At 43.8% G+C, this 14,664-nt stretch overlaps 1 protein-coding gene across 1 annotated transcript in view; it reads left to right on the top strand.

Annotated features, from left to right (window-relative positions):
* The first annotated feature begins 624 nt into the window (after positions 1 to 624).
* LOC123768489 (transducin beta-like protein 2) overlaps positions 625 to 14,664 on the top strand; it is a 55,269-nt gene continuing 41,229 nt past the window's right edge. Inside the window, exon 1 of the mRNA XM_045759088.2 lies at positions 625 to 870. The gene's annotated coding sequence lies outside the window, so the exon portion shown is untranslated. The remainder of the gene's footprint in view (positions 871 to 14,664) is intronic.

The raw sequence follows: 14,664 nt of genomic DNA, 5'->3' as shown, positions 1-14,664 counted from the left end.
AGGCTTATACCAAGGTGCCACAAAGGTGCCACAAAGGTGCCAAATTAAAGACTGGGTGCTGCCGGGGCGGGCCCAAGGGCTGCTGGCGGCCCTGGCCAGGCTGAACTTCCGCGCCCTTATAATCACCATTGTTTAATAATATTCACAGGGAGAAACAACTGTAAATATAGGAATAGTTTATTACAACAAACACGGTAAAGAAAACAGCTCGGAAACTAAGGAAATAAAGCTGCCGAAAAAACATTAAAGTCCACTTCAAGTATGTTTATTGAGACAATAAAAAAATACATCTCAAAGGGATAGAGTAGCTTAGGCTATTTCTACCCCCCTCTACTTCAAGTCCCTCAAGGGGCGCACAAATTCAGTGAGTACAAATACACAAATCACAATACAAGAATCCCATTTAACATAGCAGGTTAAAATAGGAAGCACAGCATATAAGTGTTACAAGAGAGTTACAAGTTACAAGGGATATATATATGTGTGTGTGTGTGTATGTGCAGAAATAACATTAATAAAACAATTAACATCGTGTAGTGTACTCTATATATCAAAATATATTACTTTGAAACCCATATCATTCACTAAAAGAGACTGGGCTACTCTTATTACAAATCCGCTACTTTTAGAGCGTCAGCTCGCTACTTTCCGCAAATTAGAGTGGCACCTCTGCCAGCGGTTGTCACACCACCTCGTCGCCATTACTGGGTGCTGCCGCCGGCCCCCTCTCTCCTCTTCCCGGCTCAGGCGTTCACTACAGGCTTGACGTAATCCACACTACCTGTCCGATGACTGCAGATATGCAAATGACTTCATGAGGGCTGGCGAAACAAATCGTAGCTTCTTGCCGCTCAGAGGACTGTCTCCCAGGTACAATACGCAGTTGGTTATCACACTGCTCTGCTGCTTATCTCACTGTCTCTCACTTAGAAGTCACAGTTATGGTGGCTTCTGCTGGAATGTTGTTGTTGTTGTAGATTTAGCTACTCAGAACGAAGTGTCCATGTAGCACGGTCTATGGTGAGCCCGTAATTCTGCTGGCATCAGGGTCACTACTCTATACCTCATTGACACCTGAGCTGCTATCGCGATTATTACTATTGTTGTCATTACTGCTACTGTTGTCATTATTGCTATTTGTCATTACTACTACTACTGTTGTCATTACTGCTACTGTGACAGCACTAGTGGTAATGCCTACCTTGAGGTTACCTTGAGGTGCTTCCGGGGCTTAGCGTCCCCGCGGCCCGGTCGTCGACCAGGCCTCCTGGTTGCTGGACTGATCAACCAGGCTGTTAGACGCGGCTGCTCGCAGCCTGACGTATGAGTCACAGCCTGGTTGATCAGGTAAATCATCTGGTTGTCTGATCTGGTTGATCAGATCATGCCAACAGCAGTAGTAATGTCATCATTGGGACATAATCCTCTACCAATATATATCACCACTAAAATTGTAAGCAATGTAATTCAGTTTATGTGTTTAAATGTATATATGATTGTCACAGTTGTTCACTTGTTCAGTTCAAGTAGAATTTTAATGATTTTATGTTACAAATAAAGCCTCTGATTCTAATCCTAAATATTGGAAACATTCAGTTTGCACGAACAAATAAATTTTGACCTTCGGATAAGGCATAATTATAGAACTCGTTTTAAAAACGGGTTAAAACAAAAATGTACAGTCGCTTTAACATTTCAAACATGTAAATGGTAGCCATTTTGTGTAGCACAGAGTGGGTGCACGTTGTTGCTTAGTCTAGCACCGCTAGGTATGGCTAATGTGTGTTTGGGTGACCGTGCCTTGCTCTACCTGACTCTTCACCAGGGCAACCTACATATATGTGTAATAGTCATCCTGTCCTAGACACTGGTATATCAATTAAGTGAACGGAACACGTACAGGTCTAGCTTACAACAACCTCGGTACAACGCAAGTAAATAAAATAATAACAATAGCAATTAATTATAGTAATAATAACCAAGTGACCGAACAAGATCCCATGTGGTTGTTCAAGATCCCGTATGAGACATGCCAGCATAAAAAGATAGCATGTGTTGACCACATCACCACTGAGCTAACCTGTTCACGCAGTAGCCACCAGTGATGTACAGAAGGCCAAACTTCTTGCTACTCACTTTGCCTGCAAGATACAAGTCACTGAGCCACCTCTCCCTCCCTCAGTGTTTCCTTCCCTTAACCCTGAGATCGTTTGTTTACCTGTAGACAAAAGGAAAAAACTTGAAAAGCTTCTCATAGACACTTGGTAAAGTCCAAGGTACAGGCTTTGTAAGCCTTTACATCCTTAGAAGATATGTACGCGCCTGCACCCACCTTTGCAGCCATCTGAATTTACCTGAATTTACGTGAGGACCACTAATACTACTGGCCTCTACGAGGACAGGAATCCGGCGGCTTGTCAAAGGGCCTCCATTTGTCCTGATGATTTTTTTTCTAGCTGGATTTTAAAGTTCAACAGTTTTGGCATTTATGGCTTCAATGGATAGGCGGTTCCACGGGTTTATAACCCTGTGAGTGAAAAAGCATCTGTTTTCAGTCCTTCATTGTGGCTTGTTGAGCTTGAAACTAAACAAATAACACTGATATACAGTCCACCAATTTCCACATTAGGTGTGGGAATTGATGATAATCTGCCCTGCACGTCACGTGAACAAATGTTGCAGCCAAATGCGGTAGGAAGTTAGCTTGTCTAACAGAGGGTTGCGCATAGCCTAATCAGATCACTAATCACTAATTTGGGACTCCTGACCGCAGTCTTATCTAAGTTATTAGCCAAGGTTGGTGATAGGGCTGCGCATCTGTGTGAATTTTACAAAGTTCACCAATACCATGTTTGCCATTTAGCATCGCTACAAGACCCTCCTTCAAGAACAAAGTTATGTATGATGCGTGACATTACTAGACATACGTTCCCTTTTCATGAACAAAATAATTTCATTACTTAACCGACTGACTCGCAAAATTACAGAAATCAGTTTTGTCAACAGGCTGCCGACCATTACTGTAACCTTAATAATTAAAATATCTTGTAAATGTACTCTGATAACAATAGTATTCATACATAAAATATGCAGCTCTGTCTGTCAAACTTCAAAAGTCAACCTTAATAAGTGATGTAAACAAAAGGATACCAGCAATAATACAAATAATAATATAGTTAAGAATAAGCAAGCAATATGAATGTGCTAAGATGATATACGAATGAGTGACCATGCGGGCTGTCGAAGGTTGTGTTGAGGTAGTGACCTTCACGACCCACACAAGGCCAGCCAACACTCAGGAATAAACAGACAGAAAACAGTTAAATATTCTTCAGACTCACAAGACAAAGCTTTATGAGCTCACGCCCATTGCTGACGTCATCTGAGCTCACATCAATCGTTGGTGTCGTCTGAGCTCACACCCATTATTGACAACACTAAGATCACCACAGCAACAATTCGAAGGCTACACAACAACATTAGAACCATCACAACAACATTAAGACCACCACTAAAACTACAATGACCACATTACGACCGCCACAAGGGGTAGAACAAGGGTACATCAGTGGAAGCTGGACACGCAGTTGCGTTACAGTGATGTAAGGAAGGTCTCGTTCCCTGTACGAATGACTGATCAGTGGAGTCCACTGAACGAAGCGGTTGTTGAAGCCTATTTCATCATCAGAGTTAAAAATAAATATGATCAAAACGTTAATGTTGAGAGAGATAATTATCGAGCCAGGTATAGGAGGATTACCACCAACCACAACACCAGGACCACCACCAACCACAACACAAGGACCACCACCAACCACACCACCAGTACCACCACCAACCACAACACAAAGACCAGCACCAACCACAACACCAGGACCACCACCAACCACACCACCAGGACCACCACCAACCACAACACCAGTACCACCACCAACCACAACACAAAGACCACCACCAACCACAACACCAGTACCACCACCAACCACAACACCAGGACCACCACCAACCACAACACCAGGACCACCACCAACCACAACACCAGGACCACCACCAACCACAACACAAGGACCACCACCAACCACAACACCAGGACCACCACCAACCACAACACCAGTACCACCACCAACCACAACACAAAGACCACCACCAACCACAACACCAGGACCACCACCAACCACAACACCAGGACCACCACCAACCACAACACCAGGACCACCACCAACCACAACACCAGGACCACCACCAACCACAACACCAGAACCACCACCAACCACACCACCAGGACCCCCACCAACCACAACACCAGGACCACCACCAACCACAACACCAGGACCACCACCAACCACAACACCAGGACCACCACCAACCACAACACCAGGACCACCACCAACCACAACACCAGGACCACCACCAACCACAACACCAGGACCACCACCAACCACAACACCAGGACCACCACCAACCACAACACCAGGACCACCACCAACCACAACACCAGGACCAACACCAGGACCACCACCAACCACAACACCAGGACCACCACCAACCACACCACCAGGACCAACACCAGGACCACCACCAACCACAACACCAGGACCACCACCAACCACAACACCAGGACCACCACCAACCACAACACCAGGACCACCACCAACCACAACACCAGGACCACCACCAACCACAACACCAGGACCACCACCAACCACACCACCAACCACAACACCAGGACCACCACCAACCACACCACCAGGACCACCACCAACCACACCGCAGAGTTGTGTTAAACGAGAGCTCAGTAAACCAGTTTTTCCACGGTGCCAATGGCCTCCAACACCTCCTTTCCCCCCAGTTCCGAACTCTCCACTCTACTCACCCCCTTTACCTGTCCATCATACTCACTCCCTTCACCTGTCATCATACCACCTGTCCACCATACTCACCCTCACCTGTCTATCACACTCATACATCTACACACCCCGTACCTTTCCACGACACTCTTTCATCCGTCCACGATATTCATCCCCACCCCTCACCTATCCACCATACTCATCCCCCTTCATCTATCCAACATACTAACCCCTCTGTCACCTTCCCACTATTCTGACCCCTCCCCCTTCCTACCCCCGCGCCTCCGTACCACATCAACAGGAACTTTCACTCACTTTCTCTTCAACTTCCTTCAGTAAGCATGAGTGGGACCCTACAGTGTACTCGTATAACAAATAGTTAATGTCTGCCGGTCCTGGCCACAGTCAGGTGAACGGCCGGCCGGAACCTGCTTAGACAATTCCATGCTCAACTAAACTTGACATAAATTTTGCTGACGTTCCTTCAGTTTGTATTCCGTGCCGTGTTTTTATTTTAATATTTACTTGAATTTACCTGTATATTAAATGTGGCTCAAGTGGCCGTAGTTGTGAAGATATCAAGAGGAATGGAAGGTGATATGTCGCTGTTTTGTAGTAAATACGTAATATTTAGGCAGCAGTGAGGCAGTATGTAGGTTGGGCAGGGTTGGTCCCCGACGGCACGGGTCCATCCCTGCTGTGTTTGTTGTCTGTATCTGACCCTTGGGGAGCGGTCTTATGCATCGTGTACAGTAGTGTGTAGTTATAATGGTGTTTTGTTTCCATTTATCAGTACGCTTTAGCATTGTGTTTAGCGTTTTACAACGTAGCGTTGACATGTATTAAGCGTGGAAGTTCTGATCCGGTTACTGGGCCGTACGAGCGGCCTCCCGGCTCTCACTCCTTCCACGGGTGTACTGACCTACACTTGCTAATGTACACCCATCCTCCTTACAGGATATTACTTTTTGTAACTGTGCACCATCGTACATATATCGACGAAATGAACAATAGTAGAACTTAGTACTTTACTATTCATGTTATAGAGTCCGGAAAAATAAATCTAAAACCAAACTTAAATATTCTTAGGCCTAGTATAGCACATATATGTACTATATTCGGCTTCAGCATGTACTCACCTAGTTGTACTCACGTAGTTGTGTTTGCGGGGGTTGAGCTCTGGCTCTTTGGTCCCGCCTCTTAACTGTCAATCAACTGGTGTACAGATTCCTGAGTATTTGGCCTAGAAGGGTTAGGTTATGTTAGGTATAATTAGCAACATAAATAGAAATTGGAGATAATGACGGGATTTACTAGACTGTTTTCAATAATCCTCAGCACTAAAGGATGCCCAGTTATTGATTCATTACTCTCAATAGTGTTAACAGTAGGCTAGCGAACAATGCCAGCGCTTCCAGCCCTCCCTGTACCTTCACAGACCCGGCAGTGTATAGGGTGTGTGTAAATGTTGCTTTCAGTTTGTAGATTGTGTGTTCAGGGGCACTTAATTTAGCACCAAGCTGAGTGTGAGGGTCGTGAGTGGTGTGTGTGTGTGTGCTGGCGTCATCATGTCAACAGTTTTAATTGTGCCAGGGGTGGTAGGAAGTGCTGCTTTTTATAACTGCAAATTATGCAATTCAAACATTTTAGTGTGACTATTTTGTTTTTATTCCATCTACTGCCTGTGCGTTCTAGCAATTATACTGACATTGGTAATTACATTATCAGGCAGAAGATAAGGTAATTCTCAAGAGAAAGCGCTACGCCAGCACTAGTCAAGACCTTTAGCCTTATCATAAGATTTGACTTCAAATATTCTATGTTAAATTCTAAGTGTACGTAATCCCTTTAGCATATTAGAAACGTTGGTAGTTATTGGGTAGCCAGTTATAATTATGAGAACTTTATTTAAAACATATTTTCCTATCAATACCTTTGCTTGATGCAGGATTTAGGCTAGTGTATGCCAGCCTACCAGAGACATAGGTTTAGCACACAATTTTAATTATTTATATATTTACTCCGTATTAAGGGCAGCACCCTACTGCAGTTCAAGTTCAAGTACGTTTATCGAGACAATAAGATCCTTATCAAAGGGATAGAATAGCTATTTCTATACTCCGATAGAATAGCTTAGGCTATTTCTGTTCTCCTCTACTGCAGTTCTACGTTATAAATATTCAGTTTTTGTGACCCACTTTTGCGATTAACAATGTGTTTTTACAAGAAATTACATAATTAAGGTATTCACAAGCAGTGAGAATGTAATATAAGAAAATATATACATCTGAATGTAGGTTCTGGAGGTTATCATTAAGTTAGTCTATGATAATAATAATATTTGTTTAGATTGTTGAGTCTGAGTTCAGTAAGGCACAATTCAGCAAACAAAATGGGTCTTTAGACCACACCTTAAGGAGTGCCTCAATGCGTCACCAGGGTTCCACTTGTGAATCCTTCAAGCAAATAAACCTCATATGTCCATTTTAGCTCCGCGATACAACTTACTTTTTATCAGTATTTAAAATCAAATTTCAATTTAGTACATGTTTTCGTAAATTGTAAGTTGAACAAATAACACGATGAACGGATGTCCCATACAGTATACTGACCAGGAAATAGATGCTGCCCCCTTAAATGGAACAGTATCATTGTTCCTGACGAGGACAGTACCGCCATAGACAGTACCTGGCGAGGTCAGTACCGCCAGAGACAGTACCTGGCGAGGACAGTACCACCATAGACAGTACCTGGCGAGGTCAGTACCGCCAGAGACAGTACCTGGCGAGGACAGTACCGCCATAGACAGTACCTGGCGAGGACAGTACCGCCATAGACAGTACCTGGCGAGGTCAGTACCGCCAGAGTCAGTACCTGGCGAGGACAGTACCACCAGAGACAGTATCAACTATGCCATACACACACACAATTGCATCGTTACATTCCATGTTTAATAAGTCGTACCAGCGAGATGGTAATATCGGGTGGATCCTACCAGCTCTTCACCTACATTCTGAGCGTTACGGTGCTCTGTACTTCCTCACAGACTATGGTAGCAGTACAGTGCTCTGTACTCCCTCGTGTGTACTGTGTACTACTATGGTAGCAGTAGTGCTTATAATTGATTGTGTCGGGGGACAGGCAACCAGTGTATATATATATATATATATATATATATATATATATATATATATATATATATATATATATATATATATATATATATATATATATATATATATATATATATATACATGTTAGGCTTATATCGCTATCTGCTCCAATGACGTATTACTGATCCTCCCCTCTGTAACCCTTTCACCACTGCCCACGGGATGGGTACGGGGTGCATAATAAATAACCGAAATGAAAATCCTGAGGAGTTATTTACTGCTACGTGAACAGGTACATTAGGAAACGCACCCAACCATTTCTTTCCCGCTAGACATTCGAACCCGGAATTTCCCATTTTTTAGTCGAGAACGAACTCGGCTGTTCGACCGGGAATTCTCTCTTATTGTACCTACTGCAAATCTGATTTTGAACGGGACTATTTTGCACTTCCTGCCATGCCTCCTGGTCTCATGTGTTATTTCCGTGAGCAGATTTGGAACCAGTCCCTCAAATATTTAAATAGTGTAGATTATTATGCATTTGTCTCGCCTACTCTTCAGAGAACTGAGAATTCCAGAGAACTCAAACACTCACTGTTTGAGAAATATAACAATTTCCCAATAATTTAGAGTTTACTGAATGGATTCGGGCAATAAAAGATCGCTGCCCGTTCTCCAGATCAGCAATGTCTCCAACTTTGAATTGAGCTGTTATTATTCAACAATATTCCACCTAGAGATCACTAGTGTCTTGAAAAGTATCATAGTTGGTATGGTAACTCTTTGTTGAAAGGTCCTTCTTTTTCCAGCCTGTCATTTTCCTTGCAATTGTAACAGCTATTTAATTATGCTCTTAAAGATCTGGGAGAAGTCGTGTTGGAAGACCTTAATTTTAAAGAACATAATTAAATAACGTTAATTAGGCAGTAATCATTCTGTGCTCCACATGATCCTGTATGTGCCAGCACGACCAGGGCCAACATTATTTATGCTGTGCTCCACCTCTCCCTCAAGGTCGACCTTCTCCAGCACGCCCTGTCCACCCTCACACTCGACGTCCACCCTCACGCCCTGTCCACCCTCACGCCCTGTCCACCCTCACGCCCTGTCCACCCTCACGCCCTGTCCACCCTCACACCCTGTCCACCCTCACGCCCTGTCCACCCTCACGCCCTGTCCACCCTCACGTCCTGTCCACCCTCACACCCAAAACCCATCTTCCACCATCACACACAATGGGTTGGTGATGGATGTGAGGGCATTTACCGTTGGTGGTGACAGTTACCATGGGTGGCCATGATGGGTGGCGACAGTTACCATGGGTGGCCATGATGGGTGGCGACAGTTACCATGGGTGGCCATGATGGGTGGCGACAGTTACCGTGGGTGGCCATGATGGGTGGTGACAGTTACCGTGGGTGGCCATGATGGGTGGCGACAGTTACCGTGGGTGGCCATGATGGGTGGCGACAGTTACCGTGGGTGGCCATGATGGGTGGCGACAGTTACCGTGGGTGGCCATGATGGGTGGTGACAGTTACCGTGGGTGGCCATCAGGACCAGTGCACCTGGCCATGTTTGGCGCGTGTGACAACTGCCACACTGGTCCACGTGCCTCACCTCCCATTAGTTACTGGTGAGAGCCTCACAACACGCGCAAATATGACCCAGTGAATATCTTTCATGGAGAAACATATTTAGATAAAAGTTATTACGTATTATGTTTGTAATAGATATATTTCCTAAGTAATTGTGATTATTACACAGCAAGACTTTTATAGAACGAGTTAAGTTTTAGGTCATCGAATTTGCATGTGAATTGTTAAGATTGTATTAAAAATATATGATATTGACTTATCAACTATCAGAGATATATAGACAAACCGTACGAGGTGGTAACTAGCGTGGGAGGCAAGCAAGATGTTTTTACGAGAGCGTCCGTTAGTCTACCAACCCGTCCTCCTAACACAGCCTCGCATTTTGACGCTTACTCTATCTGAGGCTAAAAAATCGTCGTACTAGAAAATGGTAGCGGCTCGCTCGCGAAGGTGACATACTGTTCAGTTTACTCTTTTGGGTCCTATGGTAGGTTAGGATAATGCCAGTTTACGACAGTTTTTTGACGATGGGAAACCTTAAGAAGGTGGGCTGAACAATCACCCGATGTACTAGTCTCTCCAACATCCAGAATGACACTATGTTGAGAGGATTTCGGGGCTTAGCGTCCTGATTTGCTGCTAGGTCAACAGGAGCATCACGGTGAAAAAAACTCTACCCATTTGTTTCCGCCTCTACCGGGGATCAAACTCGGAACCTCAGGACTACGAACCCCGAGCGCTGTCAAATTATAAGTACCAATGAATGCATATATATATAGTGTGTTTGTTACATCAAATTCATATTTCCACATTACTTCTAAATATCAGGTAAACTGAAGCATTAGGCAGGAAGTGCAACTGAGCTGATCACTTAACCTTTAGTGTTACCAAACATCACCTTTGTTTTGCTCTCGTAAATTGCTCTTTGACCTCTAGGCTCTTAAAAATAGTGGTCAATGTTATTCACGCTAAACAATATTGTTAACCCCTTAACCTATAACGGTGAGTTACAAGTCGAATAGCGGCAATAATTAGTCAACCAAATATTGATATTATATCATCATGCTATACGCGCGTTAGGACACGCGCCTCCTAACCGAAAATGACGCCATAGGTGTGGCAACTTAAAAGGTTAGAAGAATGTTACATTTATCACCATGAAATCGCCTCGTTCTTAAGGCACCAGAAAAATATATTTTTAATCAAATCAAAGAAAGTGTGATACTTTGACATCTATTCTTTCCACGAGTAACTGTTATAATTCCCGTTATCTGCGAGAGGAAGACTGTAAATGGGCTTATCTATTAGTGAATTAGCCAATTAGTGAAAACAGCGATGGGTCACATTTTGACCAAACCCCGCCTACAGTTTTCAAAATATGGGAAATTACGGAAATCTGACTCATGAGCGTTATTTTAGAGCCGAATTCTGACTCTCTGCACCTAATTTTAGTTTCAAATTACGACTTTTTATACCGAAAATATGCCAATTGCTGAAAATGGCGATGGGTCATATTTTGCCCAAACCCCCCTGCAGTTTTCAAAATATCTGAAATGTCGGAAATTTGACTCTTGAGCGTCATTTTTGAGCCGAATTCTGACTCTGCACATATTTTTGTGTGAAAATATGCCAATTAGTTGTCCAAACCACACACTAGAAAGTGAAGGGACGACGACGTTTCTGTCCGTCCTGGACCATTCTCACAATCGACTTAAGAATGGTCCAGGACGGACCGAAACGTCGTCGTCCCTTCACTTTCTAGTGTGTGGTTTGGTCGGTCAACACATTTCTGTTCCCCTCGGGAATCGAACTCGGGATCCACGATTGTTAGTAGAGAACGTAGACCAGTATTACAGAGTAAAACTGGTATATGTGTATACCATAGTCAGAGACAGTGCTATGTCCATTGAGGGCCTCATGGTCACCCTTTCAGCGATTGGCAGACCTAATATACTTAACCTGATTAATATACTAGATAGGGTAGCTAGATCAGTCTATTTGTCTTTCCCCCTCTCTCCATCCTCTACATCCCCTCCCCTTCGATGTGTAGTCAACAGGTTGGAAGATGTTTTGTATACCAGCCTTGACCCAACCATGTTGGGCATGTACCCCACAGAAATCAGGGTGCAAAGTTTGGTAAGATGAAGCAAGTGCATGTGCCAGCACTATAGGACAATGCACAGTTTAACCCTCTCAATTATGTTGAAATAGCAGGGGTCCCAAGAGACAGGCAGGACTCCACAAGCATGTTGAGTATGTAACAAAGATAATGCTGGAACATTACCACATATCCCAACAGCAGCCCACCCCACTGCAGCAGCCAAACTCTAGTCTTCTGAAAAGGGTCAATGATGCTCCAGAAACTACCCAATCATGGCATAAATCCTCTTGCTTGGCAATGTTTGCCTCGTCGTCCCTCCAAGGAGAGACAAATCACTTGTATCTTCTGTCATCAGGGCTATAAATGATTACCCAAGATGATCAGTAAATAATGGTGTATAGTACTATAAGAAAAATATAGTTTGGAAATGTTTCTTTTCAAAATATTTAGCAGTGTAGCCGGCGGATAGTGCCAAAAATCGTCGTGGGGGTCAGAATATAATCCTGGCACGCTGTTCCCTTTTGAATTGTGGCCACACCGACTAGTCTACGTTTATCCCATACCCCAGACCATTCCCTCTGTCAAACTGGAAAAGGGTAGTCCCAAATGCGTGTATTAACAACACGACCACTAGGTGGGTGTGTTTTATCAACATACCTGTTGAAGTTCACTACGGGCTCACCATAGCCCGTGCTACTTGCCCCGCTTCTGTGCCAGGTAAGCTACGGGCTCACCATAGCCCGTGCTACTTTGAACTCTTTCCAAGTAGCTGAATCTATAACAACACAACAACATTTATCTGTTATCGGTTCTGGAGTTTAATGTCCCCTCAGCTCGGTCTCACAGACCGAGAGACTCTCTTTTTGTACTGATTTCTGGTCTGATCCACCAGGCTTTTAGATGCACTTGTTCCCAGTCTGACGTATGAGTCACAGCCCGGTTGATCAGGTGTCCGTTGGGGATGTTTATCAAGTTTTCTCTTGAACACTGTGAGAGGTCAGCTAGTCATGCCCAGTATGTTTAGAGGGAGAGTGTTGAACCTGGACCCTTCGTCTGGATACAACTGTCACTTGGCGTACTTATTACGCCTCTGCTTTCCAGTGGAGGTATTGCTTCACTAGCACACGACTCTAGACTGCTATTTCCAAATAATTTATTACGTCTGACTGTAACCACATGACCAGTTGGTCAATACTGCTAGGCTTTAGTCCCACCGTGCTGGCACGTCCTCATAGTATAACAATATACTCGCTCCACCTCGCACCGCTCCTGTGCCAGGTAAGCTACGGGCTCACCATAGCCCCTGCTACTTGGAACTTGTTCCGAGTAGCTGAATCTAACAACTGCAACTAGCTTCAAGCTTTACGGGCTATTCATGCCCGTGCCACCTCTTGGATGGCATAATCTTTATCAATCAGTTTCAAGCTCTCATTAGCTTAAGGAGATAAGTCTACTTAATCCATCAAATCTTTTCCCTAATTACAGGTAACATAAGCGTACGTTACAGATAGTACTTTTTGTAACTATGTGCATCATTGTACATACACTGACGTAACGGACCGTTAGAAAGTACAATTGGTCCTATTCACTTTATAGGGTCCGAAAAATTAAACTTAAATACCCCTAAGCCTAGTATAGCACATATATGTACTATATTAGGCTTCAGATAGCGTGTATTAAGCCTTGGAAGGTTAGGTTGGGGTTAAATTTTATTTGTAACATCATAACAAAAAAAATTCCGGTTTGTCCAAATTTAATAGTACCGATTGCTACTGTTTAATTGCCCTTTACATCAATATGTGTAGAATGGTCGTCAGCGTTACTATAAGTACTACCCAGACAGAAGGGTGGGCTGGTAGGGCCAACCTCTCTTATGCTATTTAATTATAAATAGCACTTGGGAGGGATATACAGATAGACAGAGAGCTGGGATATGAATACGGAGAAGAGGAACAGCAAAGTATCGAACGCCGGCCCTATTAGAAGCTAAGTTGGCGTTATACCAACCAGTCTAAGTTTGATGATTGATGAAGATTAAGCCTCCCAAGAGGTGGCACGGGCATGAATAGCCCGTAAGTTAAGTGGAAGGAAGCTCAGTTTTAATGATCAACTCCCCCCCCCCCCAAAAAAAAAAAAAAAAATCCCTGACCAAGCAGGTTTGGGTACACCTGACAACTGTCTGGTGTATGCTGGAGAACCATTAATGTGTGTTAGAATACGTCATTACACGGGTAAAATGTCCTAGTCATCGGTACATTTATATTCATTATACAAGAAGGAAAATATCAGAGTTGAGACAAAAGTGCAGAGGATGGTTCTTGAGAGCTTTTAGATCAAAGGTGATGGGGTTAGCGCAGGGGGGCAGGCCATTCCTCAAGGTTGCACGTGGCTGCCACGAATTCACCAATATATCTGTGCATACTGTGATATACCCCGTTTATAATCAACAAATAATTATGCAAAACCCTGTCATTTCACGTAGTTTTCACCATTAATTAAATGTTTCATTGGAGGTGTAGAGTGATTGATGAATATTAAACCACCAAACAAGTGGCATGGGTATGAATAGCCCGTAAATAATAGTTCCCTCGTAGTGGCCTTGATATATATATTATATATATCGTAGGAGGGTTGCATAAGCACGGGGACAGGCAGCCAGGCTCGACCTTGGCTGCTGCGGCCCTGAAGAACCTTGATGCTACTCATGGCACCTCACACGCTCTCTCACACCTACACGGAATGAATATCCTCCACAGCACCGCTCCTGTGCCAGGTAAGCTACGGGATCACCATAGCCCGTGCTACTTGGAACTTGTTCAGAGTAGCTGAATCTATAACAACAACAATGAATATCCTCGCATTTTTTGTCTATATTTTAGAGAGTTGAGGATGAAAAGTCTCCTGAATGTTCATGTTTGAAGGCTAAATGCTCATCCTCCCACAGCTCATTTGAAGTCCTTATTTAACCTTTTTCCTAATTAAACACATTTCGCATTTGGGATGCT

This window comes from Procambarus clarkii, chromosome 35 (assembly GCF_040958095.1).
Source record: "Procambarus clarkii isolate CNS0578487 chromosome 35, FALCON_Pclarkii_2.0, whole genome shotgun sequence".
Classification (NCBI taxonomy): Eukaryota; Metazoa; Arthropoda; class Malacostraca; order Decapoda; family Cambaridae; genus Procambarus; species Procambarus clarkii.
Note: the sequence above shows the minus strand (reverse complement) of the source record. Positions and strands in the feature narration are given on the sequence as shown.